The sequence below is a fragment of the Amblyomma mixtum genome, chromosome 1, assembly GCF_055824585.1.
Source record: "Amblyomma mixtum isolate Tamu chromosome 1, ASM5582458v1, whole genome shotgun sequence".
NCBI lineage: Eukaryota > Metazoa > Arthropoda > Arachnida > Ixodida > Ixodidae > Amblyomma > Amblyomma mixtum.
Genome location: NC_143012.1, coordinates 175,844,625 through 175,869,870, shown reverse-complemented (window position 1 = coordinate 175,869,870; position 25,246 = coordinate 175,844,625). Strand labels below are relative to the sequence as shown.

At 45.9% G+C, this 25,246-nt stretch overlaps 2 non-coding genes and 1 pseudogene across 2 annotated transcripts; all 3 read left to right on the top strand.

The window, feature by feature from the left end:
• Window positions 1–3,096: 3,096 nt before the first annotated feature.
• TRNAK-CUU (transfer RNA lysine (anticodon CUU)) lies at window positions 3,097–3,169 on the top strand. The gene has a single exon. It is a non-coding gene; the product is annotated as a tRNA-Lys (tRNA).
• A 1,465-nt stretch (window positions 3,170–4,634) lies between these two features.
• On the top strand, window positions 4,635–24,966 carry LOC149369963 (uncharacterized; annotated as a pseudogene).
• Window positions 15,196–15,266, top strand: TRNAG-GCC (transfer RNA glycine (anticodon GCC)). Its single transcript has one exon. It is a non-coding gene; the product is annotated as a tRNA-Gly (tRNA).
• Window positions 24,967–25,246: the final 280 nt, after the last annotated feature.

The following is a 25,246-nucleotide window of genomic DNA, read 5'->3' as shown; positions in this document are numbered from 1 at the left end:
CCCATCTCGCTAACGTCGTGCTTGGCCGAATTGATGGAGCATGTGGTCCTGAACAGGCTTCAGGGTTATGTAGAGGTCAAGGGCTTGAGTGCTAATTTATCAACGCAGGACGTCATGATACAGCTAAAAAAAGACGTGGTTGATCCTGGGTACGGTACGGTCACCAAGGCTATCTTGGAGCTCGAGCTAACTAAGGCATTTGACAATGTTACCCATGAGGCAATATTGAGGAACCTATCGGACATAGGACCGGGGGGTAGAACCTTCCGGTACATCAGATCGTTTCTGGAGGGTATAACTGCGGAGGTTGTAGTCGGAGAAATGAAATCGAATCCCTTCTCATTGGGGGGCAGGGGGACACCGCAAGAGTCGGTATTATTGCCGTTCCTATTTAATCTCGCCTTGATCAAGATGCCACCCAGGCTGCAAAGGATATCGGGACTTAAACTTACATTTTATGCGGATGACATTACTCTATGGGTAACAAGAGGCAGTGACGCACAATTGGAAGAAACTCTACAGCAGGCGGTGGATATTGTGGAGGAGCTAGCAGCGGAAGCAGGACTCTCGTGCTTTCAGCCCAAGTCCGAGATTTTAGTGCTGAGGGATAAACCAGGAGGGATAAATGCGAGGCACTATGTGCCGCCACCACCTTTAGAGGTGAAAGGGGGGGGGGGGGGGGAGTACCGGTCGCTGAGTTCCAAACGATCAGGATCCTGGGTATGTATCTGCAGACTAACAGGAAGAATAGCGAGTCCTTGCAAAGGCTTAAAAATACGGTCAATGCTACCGTGCGGCTAATCAGGAGAACCGCCAATCGTAACAGAGGTGTTAAGGAAAACGACTTGTGTAAGCTAGTGCAGGCGTTTGTGCTTAGTAGAATAGCGTATGCGACGCCTTATTTGAAGTTGGACGCGACGGAAAAAGGCAAGGTGGAGGCTATGATTAGGCAGGCGTATAAAGCGGCCCTTGGGTTGCCTCACAATGCGTCTACCGAAAGGCTGCTGGGATTAGGGGTGCACAACACCCTAGAAGAACTACGGGAGGCGCATTCGGTGATGCAGCTCGGTAGGCTTTCAAAAACAAAAGCAGGAAGGGACATATTGAAAAGGATCGGCATTGGAGTTGACGTTCCAGCCGGTGACACGAAAATTCAGATGAGGCAGGAAATGCACAAGGGCTTGTACATAAAACCTTTGCGCAAGAATATGCATCCAATACATCACGAGGACCGCAGGAAAGCAACAGCCAAAGCTTTACATGCTAAGTACGGGAAGTACAACGAAGCAGTCTATGTAGAAGCAGCCGAGTATAAGGACAAGGACGCATTTGCAATTGCGGTGGTGGACTGACGGGGACGCTTGATCGCCTCTGGATCAGTCAAAACCCGCTCCCCAGAAACTGCAGAGGAAACGGCGATAGCACTAGCTATAACTAGTAGTAATGCTGACCTGATCTTCAGCGATTCAAAAACAGCCTTCCGAAATTTGGCGAGGGGGAGAATATCTGTCACTGCGGCGCGATTGCTGAATCGGGCCAAGGGGCGAGGGTCTACGTTGGCAGACATTGTCTGGGTACCTGCACACTCTGGGAACCCTGAGAACGAGACGGCTCACATGAATGCTCGAGGTTTCGTCAGCCGAGTAGGTGAGCCGGACGTCCCGGGAAGGTCCACGAAAGAAGTGCTGGTATCCTTTCATGACATTACTAACCATTTCAGACTTGAGCGGAGGATTTACCCACCCCCGGACAAGCAATTGGTGAAGGCGCAGGAATGTGTCTGGCGAAGATTGCAGACGAGATGTTTCTTCAACCCATATGTGTTGAGCAAAATCTACCCGGACATTCAGCCGGAGTGCAAATGGTGTGAGGAATTGGCAACCTATGACCACATATTATAGAGCTGCAGCATAGCACCGCCACCGGCGGATATTATGCGTGATCCTTCCCTCGAGCAGTGGGAGGCCGTGTTGGCCAGCTCAGATGAGGTCGTCCAGACCAGGGCCATGGAGTGGGCCACCCAGGTCGCCGTCAGCCATGGGTTAATAGCCATCTAACACGGAATCGTCCACACATGCTCTCTGACGAAAATAAAGTTTTTCCATCCATCCATGAACTCCATGCCGGCGGAACGCTGTCCCGTTCCCGCCTGGCTGACCGCGTCCAGCCAAATATATTTGTGGAGACGCGACGACGAATCGCAGACACAAGTCGTCGTCGGGTCTCCACAGATATGTTTGGCTGGACGCGCTCAGCCAGGCGGGTACGGGACAGCGTGCCGCCGGCATGCAGTTAGCAGCCACGAAATCCAGTCTGCGCGTGCTTGGCAGGCGTGCTGGGGCTGTCGTCGTCTGCTGCGGCCGGACCCCGATGGCACGCATAGGCTCACCAATTGGTAACCCAACTGGTCCAATTGGATTGGAACACCGTACCAGTTGGAACCAGTTGGCCACTGAACTCGTCCAATTCGAGCCTATTGGAACCCACTAGAAGCCCAATGGTTCTGATGTTTCTTTTTTTTTTACTTGGAGCCGTCTACACCAACGTTGTTTTTCAGATTTTTATGAAATTCTGGAGGAAACAATTTTCCCTTACCTTCAGCTTGTCGCATGATAACCTTAAATACGTACGCGCCAGTAAGCGCAACGCGACACAACACAAAAGAAAACGACACGCCACAGCGCAACACAACGTCCATTTGCTTGTTCTTAAGCTGTTTCCGCATTGACGCGGCTCTCTGAGCGGGTCCTCGCACTTCCTGCTGCGTTCGATGGCACAGCGCCACTTTCGCTGCGGCCTGCCGAGCCTAGCAGACGGCTTGGAGAACGTGTGGAGAAAAAGCGGGCCGAGAGGCAACCCTTCGCACAGCTTCCCAGCTTCTCAGGACGGCAGAGATGCCAGGTCGGCTGCCCCGACGCCGCCGACCGTCTCCGGGCCGAGAGGCAACCCTTCGCACAGCTTCCCAGCTTCTCAGGACGGCAGAGATGCCAGGTCGGCTGCCCCGACGCCGCCGACCGTCTCCTCGTCAACGACACGTGCTATCACTCTTTCTTGCCCCATTCTTTGTGTGGTTATTTTTGAAACACCGTTCGCGTCGCCCGGCTAGCTCAGTCGGTAGAGCATGAGACTCTTAATCTCAGGGTCGTGGGTTTGAGCCCCACGTTGGGGAAAGATTTTTTTCTCACTTTTTGATGGTCCTTGATTTTTTTGCGACGCGTGTTGTGTTGCGTTGGGTTCAATGGCACATAATGTGTCGCTGAATTCTGCAAAACCTCAGGCAGCAGAGTGAACTGGTCTAAGTCAGTGGGGCTCTGGCACGGAGCATGGCAAACGACGATGGACCACTTTGCAAACGTACCCTGGGTGAAGACACCAACGAAGTACCTTGGAGTACCGCTAGAAAGCTATCGTGATAGCGAAACATATTGGAGAGTGCAGACCCAGGATGCGCGTGAGAAGGCGGAAAGATGGAAAGGAACAGGCTTATCAATTTTCGCTAGAGCCACCGTGTGCAACCTTTTCTTTATCAGTAAGGTGTGGTATGCGATGCAAGTGTTGCATTGTGGAAGAATGAGCATACAATAGCTACATCGAATTTTTGCTGTTTTTGTGTGGGCTGCACAATGGGAAAGGTGCAGCCGGACGAATTTGTTTAGAAAAGTGAAGGATGGTGGAGTGGGTCTGGGACACCTTTTCTTGCGGCAGATTGTTAACAGATTTATGTTTCTGCGTGATGTCAGTGATCCGTTTTTGCGCACCGTGTGCCAAGTAAGGCTGGGGCGCGCGCTGCCTGACTTTGTTGTTGCAACCGAAACCCTATCGGGCGGAATTTTTGGGTACTTCAGAGAAGTTGTCGCAAGTGTCCGATTTCTCTCAACGAGGTTTTCCAACGAATATTTATCTACAGTGAACAAGCAAAAATTGTATAAGGATTTATGTGAAGTTGTCTTGCTGGAACCCATGTATAGGGCCTTGTACAGTGGAGGCCCTGGAAGGAATGTGTTAAAGAGGGTAAAGGGAATGCACGTCGACCCAGGGGTTAAAACTTTTTTTTTTCAAGTTGCACACAGGAACGTTATCAGTCAAAATGTTTTTACAGGATAAGGGCTTATTTCTTCCGTGGGGTCATCACTGCCTTATCTGCAAGCAACCAGAAACGATAGATCACGTTTTTCTGCATTGTTGGGAAGGGGTTTACTTTTGGGACGTACTTCAAAGGACTATAAAGAAACAATTTCCACTTCACCCCCATGGAATACGGTATCTGCCCATTGAAAACGAGGACGGAGTACCTTTCGATCTGATAATGTTACTGGGCCTCCACAGTATTTGGCGCGCGAGAATGGCAGGATATTACTGTGATCCCGACGCGAGGCCAGCACGAATTTATTTTCGTGAAACTGTGCACCGGTTTGTTGAGAGTGTCAAATCTGTTGGCGAGGCTCCCGAGTGGCTGTCAAGGGTGAAGCCTTTGATGGCCCTAAAGGAATTTTAATGTGACGAAGCCAGCCCCTGGCAGGCTGACTATATCAACACCAAGTGTTCATTGTGTCCCGCCATTTTGTTGTGTAATGTCAAAGCCGGGCAATAAAGAAAAAAAAAAGTTCGATGGCACATAAGCAACTAAGGCCATTATGCGCCAGACACAAGGTTTGTATGCATTGCGGGAAGAAACTAAAGTGATTTCACATCTCACAGTTTCTTCAGAAGCTTTGTTCTTTCAGAAAGTTAAAAACGGTGGAAATTTCAACAAATGCTTTTTTTCCCAGGAGTAACCTAGGGTGCAATGGGATGTGTGAAGCATAAAGTTCTTGGAAGTGCTTTTGTGTTAGTTGTTCGAGCTAAGTGCAGGAACATAAAATGTGGTTTATGGTTACCACTTCTCCGTAAGCATGAAGTTATGTTTAAGGTGTGGGGGGTTGGGTCTATTGAAAGACGACACAGAATCACTTCTTTGTAACGTTCCTGGAGAGTCCGCGACTTCCATTGATCTAAAAGGGACTTTACCAAGTTTACAAGTGTACACTACAGCAACACGCTGTTGCTGTTATACAACTTGTACAACAAGTGTACAAGTGTACAAATAACAAGCGTGGTTTATTATTTACTTGGGTGTCCCAAGCGGACTGCCATTTTTCTTAATTTCTGATGTACTAGGTTAATGCAGTCCTTAAAGGGAATACTTACTTTGTAAATCTGCTTGTCTTTGCTTGAACGGCGCAAGTATGCTCTCTTGTTGCCTTTTATCCGGACATGACTCGGTACCCAGCAGTTTAGTTTTTTCCTTGTGCTGTGGTTGTTATTGTCTTATTATTATACCATTGTTATTATTATAATCTTCGCTGAGGTTGCGCGAGGAATTTTCCACTTTATACCACATCGAATAAAACACGTTTAGAAATTTTTCTCGGGTGTTTCATTCTAGTGACGATGCGTGTTATGTGGCTTCATATGAGTTTTTGTCGTATATAACCAGGATGTATTGAGCAAAATACTGCACCCGCTACCGATACCATCGCTTAGCACGAGCCGCATTGAGCAGACGCTCCGGACCTGTCCAGACTCCCGCCTCCCGTGTTAAACAAGCGTCACTTCCGGCGCGTGGTGATGACGGCCGTTTTTCCAATTTGCGAGCCGTTGGCGCCTTAACCGTTTGAATCCGGAACGTAATGTTTTGAGGGTAACATACTATGGGGGTGTACTGTGAAAAAAAAAACCTTTTACGGTGCGCAGATTTTCGGTCAAGTAGGCCTTTAACGTGCACTGACATCGAACAGCAGGCGGGATTCTTTGCGTTTCGCCTCCGTCGAAACACGGCCGCCGCGGTCGGGTTCGAACTCGAGAACTCCGGTGCAGCGGCCGAGCGCCCTAAGCGCTGAGCCACTGAGCTCCTGGTTTTACAGATGAATTAATCTGAGCGGAATTACCTGTCGTTGATGTCGGAATCGTCATCATCGTAGCAGGCCAGACCAGAGCCCCCTGTATTTTTCCCAGTGGGCGCATTTGACGCATCCTGCCTAATCCTGGCCCGGTGCATTGGAACTTCATCCGGTGTTGGACCTTGCGCTGTGCCCCAACAAATTTTGGCTACACCGTGCCAAAATAGTACATGCGCTTTCGAGAAGCTTGCAGGCAAAGCAACCTCTCCAGTGCACGCAACTCTTGGAAATAGACAAAATTTGTAGGGACGCAGCGCCGAGGGTAACCGCGTTTTAGAAAGCACAAAAGCTGATATGGATATTATTTACGGTGGGCTACATGCCTCTCAACAATTAAGGAGCCCAACAGTAAAAGTATTATTTAATCATCCTGCTAGTTAGAACGTCTTACCTGTATTATGATGTATTGCACCACTGACACTGACACTATTACACTATGTCGAAAAATTACTCTTTTAACTCAAAATTGTGTAAAATATTACGTGAAACACCCTGTATATGCATATACAACTGGCTTAAAGGTAACACCAACACTGTGGAAGTGCGTAATGGTTCCGCGGCTGACTTTTGCGAAAGGGGTACAGTGCTTAAAATCAGGTGTAGTACACAAACTACAGATTTCATGCCCAAAAATTCTAAGCACAATATTTCTAATGGGACGTTAGTTCTGAAGGCAATTTTTTCGCATATTGTCAGATTTGGCCGTAACAATCAACATATTCGCAAATGCTACCTGGGAGATAGGTTTTGTAGCCTTGCACTTTTTATTGTCAAAAACGGACCCCATTCGTTTTCTGTGGTAGTCGGAATACTACGTGCGTGCGAAGGACAATGTTTGAAACCAGCATTTTGCTCCTTATCGGTAGAGAAGACCATTTTCCTCTGTACGCTATAATAACGGCATAATGGAATATTCCACAGTTCCCTCATAAATAAAATTGATGTACAGGAGTACTGCGCGAAACCGAGACAGCAGAGTGGCGACAAAAATGGGGCAAATGATTCACTGCATGAACATTGAGCTGGAAAGGGTGAAACCCGGAAGGAAACACCGTGCGATAAATCAAGACAGTACCCTTTTATTTGGGGCTAAATCAGCTTGGCTTAGAAGCTGGCAATATAGATGTAAGCGTTAACAGGGAGCTGACATTTGTGTACAAGGCAAGAGCAATGTAGAAAACATTAAACATTTTCTTTTGATCTGTATAGCTATACATGCAGGTATCAGAAGACACATGATGAGACATTCAGTAGTTTTGGGCTTTAGGGATAGTGAAATGAAAATTTACACATCAACAGTAGAGGCGACCAAAGGAAAATCATAGTACTGGTGGTTTGGAAGCGGAAAGAAGAAATGGCGTTAACCTTCGCAGATATCAGTCATATAGCTTAGAAAAATGAGAAATATCACCTACGGAGAAAAAGTAAACAGAATGGGGTTCAGAGCTAAAAATGAAGACCCATCCGTCCGTCCGTCCGTCCTTCCTGTAATGTCATGTAGGTCACGTCACATGACATGACATCACATGACATCACACTCCACTCCACTGCTGTCTGCTCCTGCCGCATATTGCCTCAGTACTATCCGTGAATTTCGTGCTGACATACACTTACAGATGCGAGCACTTATTGCGTTAGTACTAATTACATAAGTAGTGACTACAAGCTTTGAATTTTGAAGAGTATTTGAGCAAAGAACTAACTGCCTAGGATTATATTACACGTCCTGAGTAAATACACGTTTAATACCACCGAAATTCCTTCAGTGGAAGGAGAGCGCCTCTGTATAGCCGACGCCAGCACGAACAGTGACCTAGATACACTTGCCTTGTGCGCCATCAAACCCCATATTACAAACTAAGTAGATACACTTGCGTAACAAGTTGTGCTATGAATAGATGGTTAGTGGGGCGCTGGGACATTGGCATCGCCACAGCGGCGTCGGTGGTTCAGTGAAAATTGTCGCTATTGTCGCTATTCACGAAACTCAGATAGAAAGTGAAGTGGATACAGAGATAGCCCTGCGACCTTTCCTAACAGATTACAACGTCTGTGTGTCGCACTCAGTGGGTCTTTCGGCAGGTTGCTTTCTTTTCTTAAAGAAGAGTCTACCTATTTCTGACTTTAAGTACCAGGTTGACATAGAAGGCCGTCTGATATGTTGTGACTTTCGACTGCATGGCGAGTCGTGGAGGGTTATCAATGTGTATGCTTCAAATAATCCGGCGCAACGAGCAGTTTTTTTTCATGCAATTGCAACTCTCCTAGGATGTGATCGTTATGTCGTTTTCATGGGTGACTTCAACTGTGTGTGCGACCCACGCGATCGCACAGGACCTAACCAAAACGCCGATAAGAGCTCTGGTATATTATTCTCTATTACCGAAAACGGAGGTTTAATTGATGCCGGATTGTCATCCGCCTAAACATTCATCAGAGGAGCCTCACATTCACGCCTTGATCGCATTGACGTTTCCGTAGATCTCCTTAAACGGCACATTTCATGTAATGTCAAGCCTGTTTCTTTCTCAGATCATGCTATAGTCATTGCGTGGATAGAGAATGCGCCCGTCCCAAATTTCAGCCCCAGTGGGAACTGTGGAAGCTTAATTCCGAGCTTCTAAATGATGAGCATTTTCAGCAGCGAGTGATGACAGCTTTGGAATCTTGCTTGGTCATAGATGTCGCATTATTTGCAGCTTGGGAGATGTTTAAGCTACAAGTTCGTAGCATAGCTATTGAGATCGGCTCCGTGAAGTCTTATCTTAAGCATGGTGAGGAGAAACGGCTACTTCAGAGTCTTTATAATCTGCATGCGCTTGAATGTGAGGCTCCTGGCTTGTATAAAGAGGAAATTGGTTCGGTTAAGTGCAACCTTCAGAAGTTTGATGCAGAACGCTATCGTGCGGCCGGTGTACGATCCCGCAGCAACCGTCCTCTGCACTCTGAGGATCCTACTAGACAGGCCTTGCTAGATGAGCGTCGTCACGTGGCTGCCAAGCGAATTTCTGAGCTCTACTGTGGTGGTGCCCTCGTCGCAAGTACAGATGTCATAGTTACCGAGTTTGAAAACCACTATAGCTCTCTGTTTGCTGCCACGTCTAGCACTGCTGATGATGATCATATAGCGCGATTGGTGTCCATGATTAACCCACTCAATCAGGATGAGTGCAAGGCAATAAGTGGCTCTTTAAGCTTGTGTGAATTGCAAGATGCAATTGATCAATTGCCGCTTTTGAAAACCCCCGGGGCCTGACGGCCTCTCAGGAGAATTTTACAAGGCATTTAAATCCGTTCTAGCCCCTGTCCTGCTCCAAATTTTTGAGACAAGTATTGATGTTGAATTTCTGCCTCAGTCATTTACGAAAAGTCATATTGTCTTTATACCAAAGAACGAGGATAAGGAAAAACTTCGATTTGTAGATGGCTACAGACCAATCACGCTTTCTAATGTAGATTATAAGATTTTTGCTAAAGTAATGTCAAATCGGCTGCAGCTTGCAATGTCTACTTTGATTGGGCCTCATCAAACATGTGGCTTGCGGGGACGATCAATACAGTCTAACCAACATGTAGCGCGTACGGTGTTGCAGTATTGCAGTGACGCTCAAGAACAATTAGCAATGCTGCAAATTGACCTGGAAAAGGCATCTGATCGAGTGTGCCATTCATTTCTTTTTGCACTTTTAAATCACGTCAATCTCGGTTCAATACTTTCTACTGGCATACGCCTTTGTTACAAATCCTGTACCACGCGCTTGATTGTTAATGGCTGTCTCTCACAACCAGTCCCAATTCAGTCTTCGGTGAAACAAGGGTGCCCACTGTCTCCGCTCCTGTTCGCATTATACTTGGAGCACTTTGCATAAGTGTTATAAACAGTAGAGCTGTCAATGGTTTCCGAATAATGGGCCACGAACTGAAGGTATTGGCTTATGCAGATGACCTTGCGTTTTTTTTGTACTGATAAGCCAAGCATCGATGAGGTTATTCGTTTAACGGAGGACTTTGGTTCGGTGTCAGGGAGTCGTATTAATCGCTCTAAGAGTTGCGGTCTTTGGTTTGGTAGCTAGGGTACGGCACCTGCTGAATATGCTGGTATAAGATGGACATGCAGACCACCAAAGTACCTTGGCGTCCCTTTGAGTGCCTATAAGCATAGCGAACATTATTGGAAAGACCACGTGTCAACTCTTCAGCGCTATGCTGAAACGTTTGTCCCCCATGGCCTCTCAATTTTTGGCAGGGCGACCGCCTGTAATCTGTTTCTCGCCACTAAAATATATTATGTACTGCAAATTATTCATTGCGCAAGACTTCCTATACAGCGTTTTCACAGGGTTTTCGCGACTTTTGTGTGGGATTCGTCTTTTGAATCCATGAGGCGCGATAAGCTTTTTCGGCCTGTAAGCGCTGGTGGCCTTGGTCTAGTTCACCTGTATGTCCGACAGATAGTGTCACGTTTCATGTTTTTCCGTGACACTACACACCCAATAGTACGTTCATTCCTGCAAACAAATTTAGTTCATGTTTTACCCAACCTCATTGTGTCTTCCAATGTTTGTGACCGTCCGTGTTTGTGGGGCATAATGCAGGAGGTGTGTTTGGCTGTCCGTTTTCTAATTGTTCGTTTTTCCCCTGAGTTCCTTTCTTTAGTGTCGAGGAAAAAGTTGTATAAGGATTTGATTAGTATGCTCTTCCCTCCGCCCATGTACCGCTCTCTGTATTTTGGTTTACCTGGGCATGACGTACTCAAAAGAGTACGTAAGATGCCAGTCCCAGCGTGTACAAAGACCTTTTTCTTTCAATTACACACCGGTACGTTGCCCGTTAGAACATGGTTAGAGAAAAAAGGGCATTTTTGTGTCTACCGTTAATTGCCGCCTTTGTGATGAACCAGAAACAATTGAGCATTGTTTCATCAGTTGCAAAGATGCAGTACTCTTCTGGGATATCCTGGAACGCACATTTAAAAAAAGAATTCATCTGACTCCACATTCTGTTCGCTATCTCACTGCGCTGCCATTTGTTGATAAACACCTGGACATGTTCTTTCTGATTGGACTGCACAGCCTCTGGAAAACCCGCATGATGGACAGACACTGTGAACCTGTTGTGTCTACAAAGGATCATTTCAGTCGAATGGTTGTTAATCTCAGAGACGTGTATGCCCAGACTGAGTACGAACCGGAGTGGCACTCACTATTAGTGATGTGATCTGCATTGCCCCTTTTCTAGTGCATGGTCTTTTCAATATGTATTGTTTAACAGTTTTCATAATGGCTTGTATATAGTTCATGTACATAGAACATTACAGCACTGTAATAAATACCATGTTGAAGAAAAAGAAGCGTTGATGGTTCAGTGGTGGAATGCTCGCCTGCCACACGGGTGGCTCGGGTTCGATTCCCGGCCGACGCATTGCCTTTTATTTTTTCGCGCAGTATTAGAAACAACTTTAGGTGCTCACAGGAGTGCATCATTTGGGAGACGCGAGACCTCACGCCTCTTAAAGGCCCATCTCCATGGGCGCATCCGAGGCGCACGAGCGCAGCGCCTACGCCTACCAGTGTACGCCGGAGCCGGTCTGCGCATGCGCGACGTGCCGACGCGAGCTGGCGCCGGCGCCGGAAGTGGCCGCTGGTTTGCGGTCGGTGTAACCAATCATGCACAGAACGCAGTTCCCTCGGCATCCGGTACGGCCCTTCGCGCCGTCTGCTTCGCCGAGCCGAGCTGAACGCGGTAGCAGCGACAGGTCATCGAGTTGCATGTTTTCCGACGCTTGTCGCGGTGCGGCGCTGGGCGCGTAAGCGCTGCGCTGGTGCGCCTGGGATGCGTCCATGGAGATGGGCCTTAAGAGAGAAAGCGATGTGCGAGCCCTGATTGAATCTCGAAGCTGCTGGGCCCACATGCAGATGCCACGGAGGCACAGGTACAAGCGGGTTCGAGTGCCATACTCGTCGAGGTACTACGAACCGGAGAAGTAAATGGGACACGAAAACGGAATAAAGATTTGAAATTCTAATGCCTCCCGCCAATAAATCTACCCGCCAATAAAGCTTCCCGCCAATAAATCTACAATGTCACTTTTGTGATGCATTTACTTCTCCTGCCGAATGTGTTCGTCGCTGATTTCGGTCGTGCCCTTCCCACTGGAACTTCGATTCTTCAGCGCAACGCACTCGCGGTTGTTTTTTGATGTATGCATATATAACTGAATGCCGACAATTGAAAGGCGAGAGAAAATTTGACTGCAATTCTAACAGATGCACTAGGGACTGGAATGTTGCACTGCGGTGCGCGGGTAACTGCCCTGCACTCAGCTAGCATTCAACAGAAAGATTGAGAACAGTGAACCTATATTTACGCGCCCCCGTTTGCAATCTGCACTGCAGACCTGCGCTATTTACGCTCGAAAGTATTACAGTGTTTACTCACCCCCTGAACGCACTATTTTCCAAAGAACCTCTGAAAATTATGGAGGTGCGTTCATTACGGGAGGTAAAATATTGACAGGAATTTGAAGTAGTTTAAATGGACGGAAGGTTGGCAGGTGAAATAAATGCTTCATACGGTGCGAACCACCTTCTAAATATAAGAAAAATCATCACAGGTTGTTATGCATCACAATATAACGTTAATGATACCAAGACACAAGCCAGTGAAAACGGGGTTGAAAAACTGCCGCCCCCTTTCAGTTATGCCTCCTTTAGCAAAGGTTGCTCAGGAGGGAAGGTTTTTTTCGGTTAAGCAGTTTTTCACCCCGTATAATTTATTCACAAACCAGAGATATGGATACATGAATGGATAATAAACTGATCTAGATTTTTTCAATGTTGTTTCACTTTCAATTTCTTGTTGTGAGGTATAATACATAATTCAGACAAATATACAGTACTCTCTCTCTCTCGTATATAACCCACCCGTAACGCTGTAAGGTGAACGGTTGCTCACAATTTCGGTACGAATGTAGTCGGGAAAACTGGCGTCGCATTCAGGTCGGCTAATGGGCGTATGTATAAACGCACATCTCTACTACTGTCTCAAATGGCGGGGCTCGGCGTGCTGACTGCGTCTTACTACCGCTCAATGACGTAGCTCTATTTTTCTTGTCATCACAGGGATTCTCTGCATCGGTTTTTCTCGTAATGGGGTTAGTAACGTTTTCGCATTAAAATTCGCCACCGACACTTAGGACTGCTTATGTGCGGGAATGTGAAAGCATTAATGTCCCTGGGTGCACTGACACCAACCCATACACACATTATCAATACACACACAAGCGCGTATGACACCACCCGGAACGCTGTGCGACGAACGGTTGCCTCACAATTTTTATTGACACTGCAGAGGAAAGAATTTTTCCTATATAAAAAATTCTTTTACTAATAAAGTAATTATTTCTGTTTATATCATGGTTTCGAAAGTGATATTCACGACCCAACGTGTTTTCTACGGGAATTCTCCTATGATGTCAAATTTTGGCTGTGGTAGAAATAAAGAAACTGAAGCTGAAACTCAATATAAAATAAACATTGAACGACAGACGACTGCTTACGGTTATGAGACACTAAAAGCAAGATAGCACGACTGGTAATGATCGGTACGATAATATCTTTTTTATGAAGCCCGTCACGTACCATGAACTAAATGAGCATTTGTATTAATTCGAAGCTTGCTCTTTTTTCTTCAGAACTGCGTAGCAATTTGCATTCCTTCACTGCCAATGTGTAATTATTGTGTCGTACAGTTGTCTGGTCCTTCCGTCTTTACACGTGAGCAAAACTATGCATTACACACAATGCAAATCGCTGTGAACTGCCACAGAACGTTAAGGATGATTTTCTACAGCTAAGAAAGGCCATGGCAGAGCTCTGCCGTCATGTAGTGCATGTTGGTGAAAACCAACATGCGGTATTCGTCGCGGCAAGGTAATTCATATATCTATGACTTTGCACCATGCGTGTCCAGCACTTTTCGACAAGAATTTCGAATATTAAAATACTATTTGGTGCTGTATGGAAATACTGAAAGTGATGGTCCATTGTTTTTCTCAGTAGCAATATCGTTCTTTCAACGTTCTTCCATCGCTCGCATCGAGCAGTCAAGGCTGCCATAGAAAATAAAAGGGGAACGGTTCTGACAATAGCAATAACACGAATAGCAAAAAAATAAATGAAAGGCTGCAGGACAGGAGTTGTGCTGTTTTATTTGCTGTTATAGTGAAATCTTATAGAATATATGAAGATTGCGTTCTTTCTTTCCCGTTGAAAAATGTTTTTGTCTAGAACTGGTGGATATGGCACTCACATATGCAGGATGTAAGAATGGAGTGGAGAGAATTTTGCAGGTACTTTCTGGTCCCTCGAGGTAAAAACAAAATTTATAAAAATTGTACCTTGCACATACTAAGCAATGAGGCAGAAACTGTCTCAGCAAGCTGTGGATAGGAAAATGATAGGTTTAACTTTCTGAGACGCGAAGAGAGCGCGGTGGGTCACGGAACTAAAAGGAAAAAAAGTAATTGGTTTTTGAGGAAATGAAAGCTACAGTAACTGTCAATTCTTTGCGGACACCTCAACGACGCCGTGAAGGAAGCGAGTAAGGTGGAAGAGAAAGAAAAAGAGAAAGAGGCGCCGTAGTGGAGGGCTGCTGTATAATTTCAGCGAACTAGTGTTCTTTAATGAAAAAATGAAAAATTGTTTTTTTGGCAAAGGAAATGGCGAAGTAATTCTCTGACATCACGGTGGACACCCGAACCGCGCCATAAGAAAGTGAGGAAGGTGGGAGTGAAAGAAGGAAGAGACAGTGGAGGTCTCTGGAATAATTTCGACCACCTGGGGATCTTTAACGTGCACTGACATCGCACAGCACGCGGGCGATGCCACTAACCCCACTGAAACATGGCCGTGTGAAAAGTCACTGCAAACCTATAGTAAGTACGTTACTGAACGGCTGGGGCCTGCTATGCTTACACCAAGTGTATATGCAGTACTCAGGAGTGAACGAACAATGCAGTCTTCAGAAATTCTCTGTCTGCTTAGTTCCGCCCATACAAAAAACATTGTCGTTTAGAAGAATTTCATGCCCATATACCGAAAATTCAATGCTGTGAACATTCGCTTTACCACAAGAGCTCTCACGACATAGAGTGCTCCTCTGTGTAGCAGAGGCCGGCCGGCGCAATGACCTACTTAACGGAGACTTGCGTAACAGGTGGCTATGAATAGACGATCAGCGAAACTTCCGGACATCGGCGTCGGTGGTTCAGTGGTAGAATACTCGCCTGCCACGCGGGTGGCCCGGGTTCAATTCCCGGCCGACGCATTGCTTTTTATTTTCCCGGAGCATTTTTACTCACTGAAGTGGCTGTTTCGGCTCGTTGGTCTCTGATCATGGCTCGCTGCAAGTGAGTGAAAAACATTTATTGCTCCAAAAATCAGGTTTTAGCGGTGGGCCGATGTCGTCATGTATTCGGCCTCTTCACAAGATCGGCGCCCCTATTCCAGGGCACCGCTGAGTCTTGCTGCTTCGCAGGCGTGCTGCACCAGTGCCCTTTGGGCCGTGAGCTCGCTGCTGGTCAGCAGGCCCTCCCATTGTTCCGCATTCGGGTCATTTAGCTTGTGAAATGCTCTGTTACGTTCGCATTTCCATGTGATGTGATATAGCGTGGAGGTTGCTCCGCACCACGGACATGTGTCCCTGTATTGTGTACGGAACATTTTATGTAGTATGTATAAATTGTGGAAAGTCCCTGCTTGCAGTCTCCGCCAGCAGACCGCCTCGTGCTGTGTTAATGATGTGTGGGGTGGTGGGTATTTGAATCTCCGCTGTATTTGAAATTGTTAGTGTACGTAGAAGCTCAGCTATTTGGTAATAACTCCCAAATGGTATATTTACGGGGAGGTCAATTAACAATTTTATTTATTTATTTATTTATTTGAAAATACTGCAGCCCCATTCTGTGGGCTATAGCAGGAGTGGGTACATAAAATGTGGAACAATTCCACGCATACAAGGGTACATTACAAGCATTAGAAATATACACGCTGAGAACAACAACATACAATGCTAGGACTCAATTGCCGACGCAAAATCAGAGACTGATAATGCACGAATGTTACCGTCCAAAGAATTCCAACTTACCACAGTGCTCGGAAAAAAACTGTATTTGAAAACGTTAGTGCGGGCAAACAAAGGTTGGATATTAAGATCGTGATGGCTCCTGGTTGCAGATGGTTTTGAAAACGAGATATACTTACCCACTGAAAGGCAATTAGCAGAATGGACTATGGAGTGAAGAAGTTTTAAGGACTCAGTTTTTCGACGGGATGCGAGCGGGCTTAACCTTAGGGAAGACATCGCAGATGAGGGTGAAAAATGAAATTCGTAGCGGCGGAAAATAACTCTTGCACCTTAATCTTACAGCTTAATCTGTTTGCCTCTCTCTTCTGTTAGTGCAATAATTATTTTGTGTTGTAATCTCTCTCTTGTGTTAGTGCACTTTAGGTGCAATATTGCTTTTGTATCGTATTCTCTCTCTCGATTTTAACTTTGCACGAGTTGCATTGGTTTATAATTAATGTAATTAATTAGAATTGATGATGTAGATGAGGGAGGAGCTCATAAACATCAGTATGCAGGCGAAGGACCCACAGTCAGGAGGCTGTAACGACATCCTCCATAAATTAACATTAATCTGCATTAAAAATAAACCAGCACCAATACATACGGGTACTTGTGCAATACTGAGAAAGGTAATATTCATATCAAAACGTTAAATGGGATGGAAACGAAAGAAACACATAAACAGGGCGAAAAACAAAAGTGTAAAATAATGTCACCATCGATAGATATCATATAGCACGAAATACATAAAGATGGTTTAATGGGGGTTTAACGTCTCAAAGCGATTTCGTCTATGAGGGACGAAGTAGTGAAGGGTTCCGGTAATTTCGACCAGCTGGAGTTCTTTAACGTTAGTTCACTGACACCGCACAGTACACGGGCCTCTAGAATTTCGCCTCCATGTAAGTTCGGCCGCCGCGGCCAAGATCGACCCCGCGTCTTTCGGGCCAGCAGCCAAGCACCATAACCACTGAGCCACCGCGGCGGCTACAAAAAGAAGAAAGACAGCGGAGTGGAGCAACTCAAATAATCAATAATAAAATGTACACACACAAACCTGTCAAGTCTTTTATTGTTGTGAAAGAAAAAATTTCAAAGTTGATTTGCGCATTGACAAAGACATGGGTAATTTTAAACTCAGGGCGGTTCATTCCATAAAGAAATAGAGGTAAAACAAGAACTCCATGAGTAGCACAGACTTGGGGTGGCAAGAAAATTTTTGTGAGCTGCAAACCTGGTGAGGTTACTATTCTACAAACTATTCTCAGTAAACTGAAAAGAAAGTTTTCTTGTCAATTCACCTGAATAACATGACAGCCAGATTGCACTGAAGCAAATTATTGATGAATAAGATTATACTCACGTAGCACTGGAATTATATGAACTGCCGGTAATGATTGGTACGGCCTGATTTGGAATGTGTAGTTTTGAGCGCAAATGACAGTGGTGTGCGTATCACCATGTTACAGTGTCGTAGTTGATATGCGCATGAATAAACACATAGTAAAGCGATAAAAGCACGGATGAAGAAGAAAAGAAACAGATTTTATCATAGAGCAGGGATTCCAAACACGGCTTCCTCCTCTACCTAGTTCATATGATGATGAAATTTTAGGTGAGAATCAAGTTGTGTACCAGGGATTGTCACGCTGTCACTAGTGCAATGGGAAGCACGGCCAAGCGATAAAGAAGGCAAGTGATTTTTGAGTTTTTGAGTAGATCAAAAAACATAAACTTGGTTTCTATGGGGTTGAAAGTTAGTTGGTTATAGCGACCGGCAAACAAAGCAATAAACTAACAAACTAACAAGTAAGTATGTAGTAAAGAAGGATAGAGAAATGACGAGCTTTAAACGACAGGTTAAAAATGCAAAAGGTAAGAATTGGACTACTTCAATGAAAAAGGAGCAGACTGTAGAAATAAAAAAAATGTAAAAACGGAAATAAGGAAGGAATTGTAATTTGATAACAGGAAGGAAAAAGCCCCACTCTTTGAAGCTAGGTCAGGGTGTCTAAGAACGCGAAGCTACAAACGAAACTTAACCAAGACGACACAAGGACAGTGGATGGTAACTCTGTAAAATAACTGAACATTTGTTTTAGAATTTGGCAGTATACAGCCGGATGTCGATGCAGACTTTGTCACTCGCCTTTAGCCCCCAGGATTTAGTGACAAGAAAGGCAATGTGAATGAATCTGCTGCAGAAGATAGCAAAAAAGTGCTTGGAAGATGGCAGCTGAAAACCAGGGCATTGACGTGAGGTTCCAAGTTTGAGATTAAATATATTGCATATAAAGAAAAGTGGCAAGCTTTATACATAATATTGTTAAGTTCGAAGTATTTCTAAAAATATAGAGAAAAAAATGCTAAGCATGGTGATAACTGTAACCAACCCGTTTAAAAGTTTCAAAGCCCACGCTCCTAACTTTTCATCCATGCAACCACCGGATTCAGATTAAAATAAAAGAATGGAGGGGTGTGAGTACAATTATGGTAAGCAAATAATCAGTTTAAATTACTAGGAAAGCTGGATCTCACCTCCTCCCAGATGCAAAGGGGATACCTATGGTCATCTATCTGCGAATAGTCACTCGAGTACTCTCCGTCAATATCCTGCCAATATACACCTAGAACTTCGGGAAAGAGTACGACAACAAAAAAATACAATCTGCATGTGCGACATTCTAAGAGAAAAATTTTTAAAATTGGAAAATTGTAAGACACCCTTATGGAAATATTGAATGTAATGAGTAATACTTGTTGGAGGGATAGCTGGTGCATGTTTCCAGAAAAGGATTGTTGCGCCGAAGCAGACAACACACAGAAAGCTCCGCCTTAGCTTTCGGTTTAGCTTTCGGTGTGTTGTCTCTTTCGGCGCTACAACCCTTTTCTGGAAATTCAAGGTGATGGTTAATTCTTCTCATGTGTAGCAAAACCTTTCTTCTGGAATGTTTTCATCAATCGCATCGAACACTGAAGACTGCCACAACAAACCAATAGAAAATGCTTTTGAAGAGAGCAAAATCATAATAGAAAAAAAAATACAAGACTGTCGTCCGGTATCTGCGGATATATTGACTCTTTAGTGAAATCTTGCATTATGCTAAAAAAATGCTTACATAAATGGTTTCCTGATCAAAAATGCTTTTGTCCAGAATTATTGGGCATGTTAGTACTAATGCAACAAGTGGCTTTAAACGGTGAATCTGCAACGCATTCGAGCGGAGAAATCAATGCTCAGGAATGCAGTCCACGCCCTCGTTGAACATACGGTTTATCACAGCAGTTTTTTTCGTCAAAGAGCAGTCGCTTCTCTATGGCAGGCGCAGCCGGGGCGATGACCTACATGAAGGTAGACTTACGTAACAGGTTGCGCTCTCAACAAACGATCAGTCTAGCGGCCTAACATAGGCGTCGGTGGTTCAGTGGTAGAATACTCGCCTGCCACGCGGGTGGCCCGGGTTCGATTTCCGGCCGACGCATGTTTTACTTTTGCCGATTTACTCACCGAGCTACGCTATAAAGCGATGGGCAGTATGCGAACGGAACATCAGCGTCGGTGGTTCATTCTACTTCCGGCCACTGGCGTGTACGGACGCAGGATCGAAGACCGGGTTACCAACACGGAGACCCTGCAAGGCACCTCCGCTAAGGCGGAGGGACAGCCGACGAAGTCCTACGACCAGGGGGGACGTTCGGCTTGGGCTTGTAGGCCGCACGTCGAGCAGGAGGCGCTTTGGGAAGAGGTTCCTCATGGTCCGTCCCGTCGTAGCTCGTCGCCTTGTCATCAGCTTCGTCGTGCGTCCTCTACGCTGGCAAAGTGGACGCCGTGGGCATCTCCGTGTCAATGTCCTTCTCGTCGGTCGGTTCCAAAACCGTCTCAGGAGCACCTACCGCAGCATCATCTGCTTTTCCCGCCCCCGCCTCAGTTCTGGTGTCAGGCACAGATGGTTCTGCTGAGTTGGCAGCCTCATGTTCCTTGGGAAGCGTTGCTTTTTCTGAGGCTATGCTTTTCGGTACTGCGTCTTCCCGACTCTCACGGGTCGCCTCTACCGCGTCGACTTCGTCCATAATATGCTCCTCAGTAGTATCCCTATGACCAGGACCAGCTACGGTAGCATATGTTCGCACGCACTGGGCGTCGTCGTGGCCGAAGCGACGACAGAGCCCGCAACGTGGCACACGGCATTCCCGACGTATGTGTCCGGTGCCGCGGCACCGGAGGCAGAGCGGAGCTCTGCCAGGAACGTGGACGAGTGCGACGTCCTCTCCAACACGCAGCTGGTGCGGTAAGTCCGCGATGGTAACGCCCACCTTCAGCTTCAATGTCACTGAGCTCGTAGTAGACGACTTGTCGACGCAGCCTTTGACTCTCCACTTGTCCCGAGTTATGTCGGTCACTATTCCAAAAGCCGCCAGAGCTGCCTTCACGTCGTCGTCTTGCACTCCGTGTAGCAGCCAGAACAGCTTCAGCCTGACGCCCTGGTTGCGTGGGTCAATGACCACACCGCGGTGGTCCTTGACGTTGAACGCCTCCGCCTGTAGCATTTTGTTTTTTCCTTCTTCATTGCAGAATGTCACGGCCCACACATGATTCATCTGATATGCCCCGAGGGCAACCACTTCCGGCAGCAATGACAGACGCTCAAGAGCGTCACGAAAGTTTTCAACACGGTATGGCCTGGCTTGGACGTCGCCATGCAAAAAAACAGTACGCAAAAGACTCGAACCGTTTGGCAAATGCGGCAAAATCAGCTGGTAGTCCTCGTTCGGTTTGATCGTACTCCTGATACCGCGGCCCGGCTGGGCCGCTGAATCCGCTCCTTGGGAGCCCATGATACACACGTCCTTCACGCTCGGTGGCCGGAAGTAGAATCCTAACCACCGACGCAGATGTTCTGCAAGCATACTTCCCATCTCTTTATAGCGTAGTTCGGTGCGTAAGCCGGCAAAAGTAAAGCAATGCGTCGGCCGGGAATCGAACACGGGCCACCCGCGTGGCAGGCGAGTATTCTACCACTGAACCACCGACGCAGATGTTCTGCAAGCATACTTCCCATCTCCTTATTGCGTAGCTCGTTGCGCAAGTTTCTGGTTATGTAGGTCATTGGAGCGGCTGGCGTCTCTCCTCTGCGGAGAGGAACTGTCGTAGCAAAGTGCTTAGTCAGCAGAACGCGTCTCCAATAGAGGCCACCAGATTAGACCAACACATAATTTTGGTACATTATGCGGGAGACTGATCACTGAACTTCGGTGGGACGTAGTGATAATAAAAATTACCGGGGACACTCAAGCAACTTACTTGCGAGTACTGAGAAAACAATAAAGTAAATTCTGTTTCTCTTTGCTTCCAGTGCCACTCTAATTCAGTTCCAATTATATTCGAATACTACTCTATTTATGCGCTAATTCTATTCTATTCTTTGTGGATGGTGCAGCTGTAGGTACTTGTATACTGGCTATTATTGGTTAGCATTTCCTATTTTCCCTCCTTTAATGACGGCACACCATTTCGACCAATCGCGAGTTTTGAAACACCGTCACTTTTTGAGCCAAGTTTCGTGTCTGCCAGCAATCTAAAGCCTTCGCATTAAGGAAGTTTATTTGTTGACTCCGTCATACAAGACAAAAGGAGACATAAGCAAAAGCTGTCTTGCAACGGCTTAACAAACCCACGTCGACACTTTTTCAACCTACATAGTGATCGAAGTATGAAAATAAGTAGGCAGAAAATTATTCTAAGAGAAGATCACGTTGTAATACCTAACGTTTAAACGAAAATTAAACAAAAATGAAGTAAACGCATACACAAGCTGCCCCAAGCACATATGTTAAAAAATAAAACCATAAGCCTATGACAGAACAAATGGAATGATACAGACAGCATTTTACACCGAAAAAATGTCCAGTAATATCACCATTCTGCACTTTCTGTTTTTTCTTTGGCTGAAAAAAAAAAGCAAGAAAAGAAGTGGTTGTAAGATTACCTTTACCTGATTGTAAGATCACAGGTGCCTCTGTCTTTAAAAAGCCATGAAGTTTCAAATAAAATTTTAGTTGCAAGTACCGCCCTGTGTCGTCTTCTTTCTCTGTCCAGTGTCCGCTGCGGTGTTTAGCTCCTTCAAAGGTTTAGGTTTGGTTTACGGGGTTTAACGTCCCAAAGCGACTAAGGCTATGAGAGACGCCGTAGTGGAGGGCTCCGGAAATTTCGACCACCTGGGGTTCTTTAACGTGCACTGACATCGCACAGTACACGGGCCTCTAGAATTTCTCCTCCAAAGAAATTGCAGCCACCGCGGCCGGGATCGAGCCCGCGTCTTCCGGGTCAGCAGCCGAGCACCATAACCACTTAGCCACCGCGGCGGCTTTCAAAGGTTTAACATACAGTTAAGCCAAGTGAACGTGCGAAAGCAAATTTAGTCTAATTCCTTCAAAGGTTTAACATACAGTTAAGCCGAGTGAACGTACGAAAGCAAATTTAGTCTAATTCCTTCAAAGATTTAACATACAGTTAAGCCTAGTGAACGTACGAAAGCAAATTTAGTCTAATTCCTTCAAAGGTTTAACATACAGTTAAACCGAGTGAACGTGCGAAAGCAAATTTAGTCTAATACCTTCAAAGGTTTAACATACAGTTAAACCGAGTGAACGTGCGAAAGCAAATTTAGTCTGGTTGGCTCGTCGTTTTGCTTTGCTGGATCGTCGGCAGGTCAGGGGACGTTGTCAGACAGGTAATATCGTCGCTGATCGAGGTTAAGCTGATCTGATCTGTTCGTGCCGCAGATGTAAGTTGATGAAGAAGGTAATGTGCAATGCACAGCGCGAGAGGGTTGCAGTTTAACACGAGGCGTGATCTGCTGCGGCGATAACATAGTGCTTTCGTGCGGTGGCGAGCGAAGCTGATCCGTTCGCAGCGCCGCGGAAACCCAGTCTGGCAACATTTATTTGATATCTGGATGGGCTGTTGCTATGCTAGGCTTTGCCAAGGGCACCCTCAAGGTTACCCTTCCTTTGGCTGCAGCTTCCGCGACACTCCTTCGAACTAACCAGAGTTTAACGGAGTTAATCGAAGGCTTCACACGAAATTCTAGATTGGGACCGACCCTAAAATAGCCGAGAAAGAATGCTAATAATCTCTGAAATGTGGCATATTGCGCTATCATGTCCTGTGTCAGTAGATGATTACAAAGTCGTGGAAGCACGTTTAGTAAAGCCTGCGGAGCACATGTTCGAAGTGTACATTGATCTCCGTATCTACTTTGTGTAGCTTTCTCCCCGGCATTTTAAGCCTGAAAGATGGTGGATAAAAATCGCGGAGTATTGTGACCGTTATTTCGCCAAAAAAAATTTTTTTTCACTCCTCGCCAACTCCTTCTCACCACTCGGCTCGCCTTCCATTCTTTTCCACGCTTTCTTTCCAATCACTTCGTCCTACTGCTGACCATGCCACCAGCGCCGCCATCTTGGGAAACGAGGCGCTAACAGCTGTCGCCATATCACATTTGCACCTTTTCTTTTCTACAGTTCTACCTCACTTGCAGCTTTCATAGCTTCTAACCTCAGAACAGTATGGCGGCTGGACGGGCACATGGTTGCCACGAAGGAACCTAGCTCCTGCCTCCAGCCAAATCTGGTAGTTAATAGGGCCGATTAGTTTTACCGTGTTTGTCGAGAATGAAAATGGAAGTAACGAGCAGATAAACCAAAACATCTGTTGGTACCATTTCATGACAGTCTTCCTAGTTATTCTTAATGCTAACCTTGCGGTAACACAAAGTTACCGAATGCTCTCGCGGTGTTGCATATTCCAGATATCTATATCATAGCGAAGCTAGAAAATTTATCAACTTTTATACTTGCTGCATTATAACTCATCTGTGATTTAGACAGTGAAGTTTGTTTCCTGGATCTCTTCAAAATCGGGTCGTTAAAGGGTTGAGATATTGTGCGTTGGATATTGTGCGTTGGAGATATTGTGGGTTGTGCTTTTACTTCTCTGGGTCAAATCTACCCGCTGGAGACAAATGCAGGATTATTCGATTAGGCACGTTACGATGATGGCGACCCCCTATGCTAAGGCAGCGAATTCCGCGCAAAAGCATTGAATTGCATGGCAACGAGCGCACAGAGTTCATTTTTCGATGGTCGAGAATAACGCGTCACTAAAAAATCAAACTTTGTCCAAAACGTGAAAATAAAAAAATCTGCGCCCAACGTGGGGCTCGAACCCACGGCCGTGAGATTAAGAGCCTCATGCTCTACCGACTGAGCTTCTCCTGAGTTCCTTTTCCTGAGTTCTCCTGAGTTCCTTTCTTTAGTTTCGAGGAAAAAGTTGTATAAGGATTTGATTAGTATGCTCTTCCCTCCGCCCAGGTACCGCTCTCTGTATGTTGGTTTACCGGGGCATGACGTACTCAAAAGAGTACGTAAGATGCCAGTCCCAGCGTGTACAAAGACCTTTTGCTTTCAATTACACACCGGTACGTTGCCCGTTAGAACATGGTTAGAGAAAAAGGGCATTTTTGTGTCTACCGTTAATTGCCGCCTTTGTGATGAACCAGAAACAATTGAGCATTGTTTCATCAGTTGCAAAGATGCAGTACTCTTCTGGGATATCCTGCAACGCACATTAAAAAAAAGAATTCATCTGACTCCACATTCTGTTCGCTATCTCACTGCGCTGCCATTTGTTGATGAACCCCTGGACATGTTCTTTCTGATTTGACTGCACAGCCTCTGGAAAACCCGCATGATGGACAGACACTGTGAACCTGTTGTGTATTCAAACGATCACTTCTGTCGAATGGTTGTTCATTTAAGAGACGTGTATGCCCAGACTGAGTACGAACCGGAGTGGCACTCACTATTAGTGATGTGCTCTGCATTGCCCCTTTTCTAGTGTATGTCTTTTGAATATGTATTAATTACCCCTTTTTTTATAATGGCTTGTATATAGTTCATGTACATAGAACATAACATCACTGTAATATATACCATGTTGAAGAAAAAAAAAAGAGCTAGCCGGACGACATGGGCGAGGATTCCAAAAATGAGTACACAAACAGTGGGACAAGAAGAAAAGGCTGCAAGAGTGAGTTGGCAGAGTAACAGCACCTGCTGTTGAGGAGGAGGACAAGCACACGGTAGGCATCGTCGTGAAATCCAGCCTGACATTCCGC